Source organism: Euprymna scolopes, chromosome 36 (assembly GCF_053919585.1).
Source record: "Euprymna scolopes isolate OS-2025 chromosome 36, ASM5391958v1, whole genome shotgun sequence".
Classification (NCBI taxonomy): domain Eukaryota; kingdom Metazoa; phylum Mollusca; class Cephalopoda; order Sepiida; family Sepiolidae; genus Euprymna; species Euprymna scolopes.
The window spans coordinates 66176671-66183850 of NC_136517.1; the positions used below are offsets into that span (position 1 = coordinate 66176671).

General features: G+C 32.9%; 1 protein-coding gene across 1 annotated transcript in view; it reads right to left on the reverse strand.

Annotated features, from left to right (window-relative positions):
• LOC145260560 (ataxin-3-like) overlaps positions 1-5963 on the reverse strand; it is a 231505-nt gene extending 225542 nt beyond the window's left edge. The window contains exon 1 of the mRNA XM_080118805.1: positions 5857-5963. The gene's annotated coding sequence lies outside the window, so the exon portion shown is untranslated. The remainder of the gene's footprint in view (positions 1-5856) is intronic.
• Positions 5964-7180: the final 1217 nt, after the last annotated feature.

Below are 7180 nucleotides of genomic sequence, written 5' to 3' on the forward strand. Positions count from 1 at the left end.
AAAACCAAACAATTAACCCATTTACCTTTGCTAAATCATCAAAGCCAAAGAATTAACGCATTTACATTGGCTAAATAGGCAAAACCAAAGATAAACCCATTTACCTCGGCTAAATAATCAAAACCAAGAATTAAACAACCCGACAAACCGACAAGCTGCTAAATCCCACCCCCACACTGTAGAGATCCGTCGATGTAAAAGATATTTTTACTCCAATAGTTTATTCCCTAGAACCGCTAGACTCTGGAATTCCTTCCAGGTCTCTGCTTTCCCAACAGTACTGACGAGCAGAAGTTTAATTGTAACGTGAACCGACATCTTGCTGCCCAAGTCCCACAATAGTACCCCAGTAGTTGTTTCCCCTGATAGTAGCTCCCTGCACCAAAGTCGCAATTTGCCTTTTTGGGGGTGAAAATGTAATAATAAAAAATAAAAAATTTACCTTGACTAAATCATCAAAACCAAAGAATTAACCCATTTACCTTGGCTAAATAGTCAAAACCAAAGAATTAACCCATTTACCTCAGCTAAATAATGTAAACAAAAGAATAAACAGATTTACCTTGGCTAAATAATCAACACACAAGAATTAACCCATTCACCTTGGCTAAATCATCAAAACCAAAGAATTAACCCATTTACCTTGGCTAAATCATCAAAACCAAAGAATAAAAACATTTACCTTGGCTAAATCATCAAAACCAAAGAATTAACCCATTTACCTTGGCTAAATCATCAAAACAAAAGAATTAATCCATTTACCTTGACTAAATCATCAAAACCAAAGAATTAAGCCATTTACATTGGCTAAATAATCAAAACCAAAGAATAAACCCATCTACCTTGGATAAATCATCAAAACCAAAGAATTAACAAATTTACCTCGGCTAAATCATTAAAACCAAAAAATTAACACATTTACCTTGGCTAAATAATCCAAACCAAAGAATTAACCCATTTACCTTGGCTAAATCATCAAAACCAAATCATCAAAACCAAAGAAATCACCCATTAACCTTGGCTAAATAATCAAAACGAAAGAATTAACCACTTTACCTTGGCTAAATAATCAAAACCAAAGAATTACCCCACTTACCTTGGCTAAATCATCAAAAGCAAAGAATTAACCCATTAACCTTGGCTAAATCATCAAAACAAAAAAATTAACCCATTAACCTTGACTAAATCATCAAAACAAAAGAATTAACCCATCTACCATATATAGATAATCATAACCAAAAAATTACCAAATTTAACTCGGCTATATCATCAAAACCAAAGAATTAACCAATTAACCTTGGCTAAATCATTAAAACCAAAAAATTAACACATTTACCTTTGCTAAATTATCAAAACCAAAGAATTAACCCATTTACCTTGGCATCAAAACAAAATCATCATAACCAAAGAAATCATCCATTTACGTTGGCTAAATCATCAAACCCAAAGAATTAACCCATTTACCTTGGCTAAATCATCAAAACCAAAGAATTACCCCACTTACCTTGGCTAAATCATCAAAACAAAAGCATTTACCATAAACCTTAGCTAAATCATCAAAACAAAAGAATTAATCCATTTACCTTGACTAAATCATCAAAACCAAAGAATTAAGCCATTTACATTGGCTAAATAATCAAAACCAAAGAATAAACCCATCTACCTTGGATAAATCATCAAAACCAAAGAATTAACAAATTTACCTCGGCTAAATCATTAAAACCAAAAAATTAACACATTTACCTTGGCTAAATAATCCAAACCAAAGAATTAACCCATTTACCTTGGCTAAATCATCAAAACCAAATCATCAAAACCAAAGAAATCACCCATTAACCTTGGCTAAATAATCAAAACGAAAGAATTAACCCATTTACCTTGGCTAAATAATCAAAACCAAAGAATTACCCCACTTACCTTGGCTAAATCATCAAAAGCAAAGAATTAACCCATTAACCTTGGCTAAATCATCAAAACAAAAAAATTAACCCATTAACCTTGACTAAATCATCAAAACAAAAGAATTAACCCATCTACCATATATAGATAATCATAACCAAAAAATTACCAAATTTAACTCGGCTATATCATCAAAACCAAAGAATTAACCAATTAACCTTGGCTAAATCATTAAAACCAAAAAATTAACACATTTACCTTTGCTAAATTATCAAAACCAAAGAATTAACCCATTTACCTTGGCATCAAAACAAAATCATCATAACCAAAGAAATCATCCATTTACGTTGGCTAAATCATCAAACCCAAAGAATTAACCCATTTACCTTGGCTAAATCATCAAAACCAAAGAATTACCCCACTTACCTTGGCTAAATCATCAAAACAAAAGCATTTACCATAAACCTTAGCTAAATCATCAAAACAAAAGAATTAACCCATTAACCTTGACTAAATAATCAAAACAAAAGAATTAACCCATCTACCTTATATACATAATCCAAAATCAAAAAATTACCAAATTTACCTGGCTATATCATCAAAACCAAAGAATTAAGCCATTTACCTTGGCTAAATAATAACAACCAAATCATGAAAACCAAAAAATTAACTCATTTACCTTGGCTAAATCATCAAAGCCAAAGAATTAACGCATTTACATTGGTTAAATAGTTATAACCAAAGATTCACCCATTTACCTCGGCTAAATCAACAAAACCAAAGAATTAACCAATTTACCTTGGCTAAATCATTAAAACCAAAGAATTAACCCATTTACCTTGGCTAAATAATCAAAACCAAGAATTAAACAACCCGACAAACCGACAGGCTGCTAAATCCCACCCCCACAATGTAGAGATCCATCGATGTAAAAGATATTTTTACTCCAATAGTTTATTCCCTAGAACCGCTAGACTCTGGAATTCCTTCCAGGTCTCTGCTTTCCCAACAGTACTGACGAGCAGAAGTTTAAGTGTAACGTGAACCGACATCTTGCTGTCCAAATCCCACCATAGTACCTACCCCAGTAGTTGTTTCCCCTGATAGTAGCCCCCTACACCAAAGTGGCAATTTGCCTTTTTTGGGGTGAAAATGTAATAATAAAAAATAAAAAATTTACCTTGACTAAATCATCAAAACCAAAGAATTAACACATTTACCTTGGCTAAATAGTAAAAACCCAAGAATTAACCCATTTACCTCAGCTAAATAATAAAAACAAACGAATTAACAGATTTACCTTTGCTAAATAATCAACACCAAAGAATTAACCCATTCACCTTGGCTAAATAATCAAAACAAAAGAATTAACCCATTTACCTTGGCTAAATCATCAAAACCAAAGAATTAAACCATTTACCTTGGCTAAATAATCACAACCAAAGAATTAACCCATCTACCTTGGATAAATCATCAAAACAAAAGAATTAACCAATTAACCTCGGCTACATCATTAAAACCAAAAAATTAACACATTTACCTTAGCTAAATCATAAAAACAAAAGAATTAACCCATCTACATTGGCAAAATCATCAAAACCAAATCATCAAAACCAAAGAAATAACCCATTAACCTTGGCTAAATTATCAAAACAAAAGAATTAACCCATTAACCTTGACTAAATCATCAAAACAAAAGAATTAACCCATCTACCTTATATAACTAATCATAACCAAAAAATTACCAAATTTACCTTTGCTATATCATCAAAACCAAAGAATTAAGCCATTTACCTTGGCTAAATAATAACAACCAAATCATGAAAACCAAACAATTAACCCATTTACCTTGGCTACATCATCAAAGCCAAAGAATTAACGCATTTACATTGGCTAAATAGTTAAAACCAAAGAATTAACCCATTTACCTCGGCTAAATCATCAAAACCAAAGAATTAACCAAGTTACCTTGGCTAAATCATTAAAACCAAAGAATTAACCAATTTACCTTGGCTAAATCATCAAAACCAAAGAATTAACCAATTTACCTTGGCTAAATCATCAAAACCAAAGAATTAACCAATTTACCTTGGCTAAATCATTAAAACCAAAGAATTAACCAATTTACCTTTGCTAAATCATCAAAACCAAAGAATTAACCCATTTACCTTGGCTAAATAATCAAAACCAAGAATTAAACAACCCCTCAAACCGACAAGCTGCTAAATCCCACCCCCACACTGTAGAGATCCGTCGATGTAAAAGATATTTTTACTCCAATAGTTTATTCCCTAGAACCGCTAGACTCTGGAATTCCTTCCAGGTCTTTGCTTTCCCAACAGTACTGACAAGCAGAAGTTTAAGTGTAACGTGAACTGACATCTTGCTGCCCAAATCCCACCATAGTACCCCAGTAGTTGTTTCCCCTGATAGTAGCCCACTACACAAAAGTGGCAATTTGCCTTTTTTGGGGTGAAAATGTAATAATAAAAAATAAAAAATTTACCTTGACTAAATCATCAAAACCAAAGAATTAACACATTTACCTTGGCTAAATAGTAAAAACCAAAGAATTAACCCATTTACCTCAGCTAAATAATGTAAACAAAAGAATAAACAGATTTACCTTTACTAAATAATCAAAACCAAAGAATTAACCCATTCACCTTGGCTAAATCATCAAAACCAAAGAATTAACCCATTTACCTTGGCTAAATCATCAAAACCAAAGAATAAAAACATTTACCTTGGCTAAATCATAAAAACCAAAGAATTAACAGATTTACCTTGGCTAAATCATCAAAAAAAAAGAATTAACCCATTTACCTTGGCTAAATTATCAAAACCAAAGAATTAAACCATTTACCTTGGCTAAATAATCAAAACAAAAGAATTAACCCATCTACCTTGGATAAATCATCAAAACCAAAGAATTAACCAATCTACCTCGGCTAAATCATTAAAACACAAAAAAGTAACACATTTAACTTGGCTAAATCAGTCAAACCAAAGAATTAACCAATTTACCTAGGCTAAATCATCAAAACCAAATCATCAAAACCAAAGAAATCAGCCATTTACCTTGGCTAAATCATCAAAATCAAAGAATTAACCCATTTACCTTGGCTAAATAATCAAAACCAAAGAATTACCCAACTTACCTTGGCTAAATCATCAAAAGCAAAGAATTAACCCATTAACCTTGGCTAAATCATCAAAACAAAAGAATTACCCCATTAACCTTGACTAAATCATCAAAACAAAAGAAGTAACCCATCTATCTTATATACATAATCATAACCAAAAAATTACCAAATTTTCCTTGGCTATATCATCAAAACCAAAGAATTAAGCCATTTACCTTGGCTAAATAATAACAACTAAATCATGAAAACCAAACAATTAACCCATTTACCTTGGCTACATCATCAAAGCCAAAGAATTAACGCATTTACATTGGCTAAATAGTTATAACCAAAGAATTAACCCATTTACCTCGGCTAAATCATCAAAACCAAAGAATTAACCAATTTACCTTGGCTAAATCATTAAAACCAAAGAATTAACCAATTTACCTTGGCTAAATCATCAAATCCAAAGAATTAACCCATTTACCTTGGCTAAATAATCAAAACCAAGAATTAAACAACCCGACAAACCGACGGGCTGCTAAATCCCACCCCCACACTGTAGAGATCCGTCGATGTAAAAGATATTTTTACTCCAATTGTTTATTCCCTAGAACCGCTAGACTCTGGAATCCCTTCCACGTCTCTGCTTTCCCAACAGTACTGACGAGCAGAAGTTTAAGTGTAACGTGAACCGACATCTTGCTGTCCAAATCCCACCATAGTACCTACCCCAGTAGTTGTTTCCCCTGATAGTAGCCCCCTACACCAAAGTGGCAATTTGCCTTTTTTGGGGTGAAAATGTAATAATAAAAAATAAAAAATTTACCTTGAATATTCCTTTTTTGTAAATACAGTTTTTATAACATTTAACTCTGTGTTTGTTTTTCCTTTCTTCTTGACGTCGTCACATTACTTTGTTACCTCAAACGTTTGGGAAATCCCAATAATTTGCAAACAATTGAAACTAGCCTTTTACGCTAGAGACTAAAAATAACACGTGGGATAATTTAACACGAAATAGATTTGTGTAAATTCAATTCAACCGTGACGTCGCTTGAGGAAGGGAATACAAGCCTATGCTATTTTGGTGTTACTACTGGGACTGTAGAGGTTAATTTCGTTCGTCCCCCCTTTTTTTCTTTCTTTCCTTCCGTTTCTTTCCTTTATTTTGCTTGTAGATATTTGCTCTCAGCAGTATGAATGATTTTAAACAGATAAAGGGCGTTAGAGCCTTGATTTTTAATAGAGATTCCTTTAAAAGGAAAATAACTTCGGCCGTTGATTTAATGTCAGCAGAAGTGTCGCTCAATAACATTTGTTTTAAAAGGCAAGAAATTCTTATTAACAAATGGTTGACGGAGGTCGACGTAATTAATAATAGAATAAGTGAAGCCTGTGAAAAGGCCGATATCAATTTAGAAGATAGCGGTATGTTGGAAGACGAAAAGTTACAAGCGGAGTTCGTTTACAACATATTCAAAAGGCTCACTGAACTGGAAGAGAATATTTCTCCTTCCAATAAAGAATCTGTCCTAGTACAAAATCCACAAATGCCACTCGCAGCCGCGTGCGTTTCAGCCCCACGGTTGCAGTGTGCTAAATTTAGTGGCATAAGAGCTGGTAAATTTGAATTTAAAAATTTCCTAGCTCAATTTGAGAATTGTGTGGACGCCGTACATTCAAAAAAAGCCAAACTATCACTTTTAAAAAGTTTTTTGACAGGTTACGCATCTCAGTTAGTGTCTCACCTCTCGTTAGAAGATGAAAACTTTGAAGTGGCCATCAATTTATTGAGAAAGGAGTTTTTGGATATTCCTCTCATTATCGATGAAATTTTTAAACAACTGCTGGGTAATACTCCTAAATATGAGCCAGAGTTTGCTAACATAAAAAGTTTTTTGTCAGAAATAAAGGCTGACCTAGCTGAACTAAAGACTTCATATGGTCTGGATTTTTTTGAAGAAAACACTCCTGGCTACGAACTGATTAGCCATGTAATTTTTTCGAAATTACCCCCAACTCTTCAAAAAGAGATAATAAGAAAAGTTGATAGTAACTATCCAAAAATTAATCAGATCTTTGATAGTTATAATGAGGTCATAAAAACCTTGATAAAAACGAGTTTTAAAAAAACTCCAAATTCCCACCAA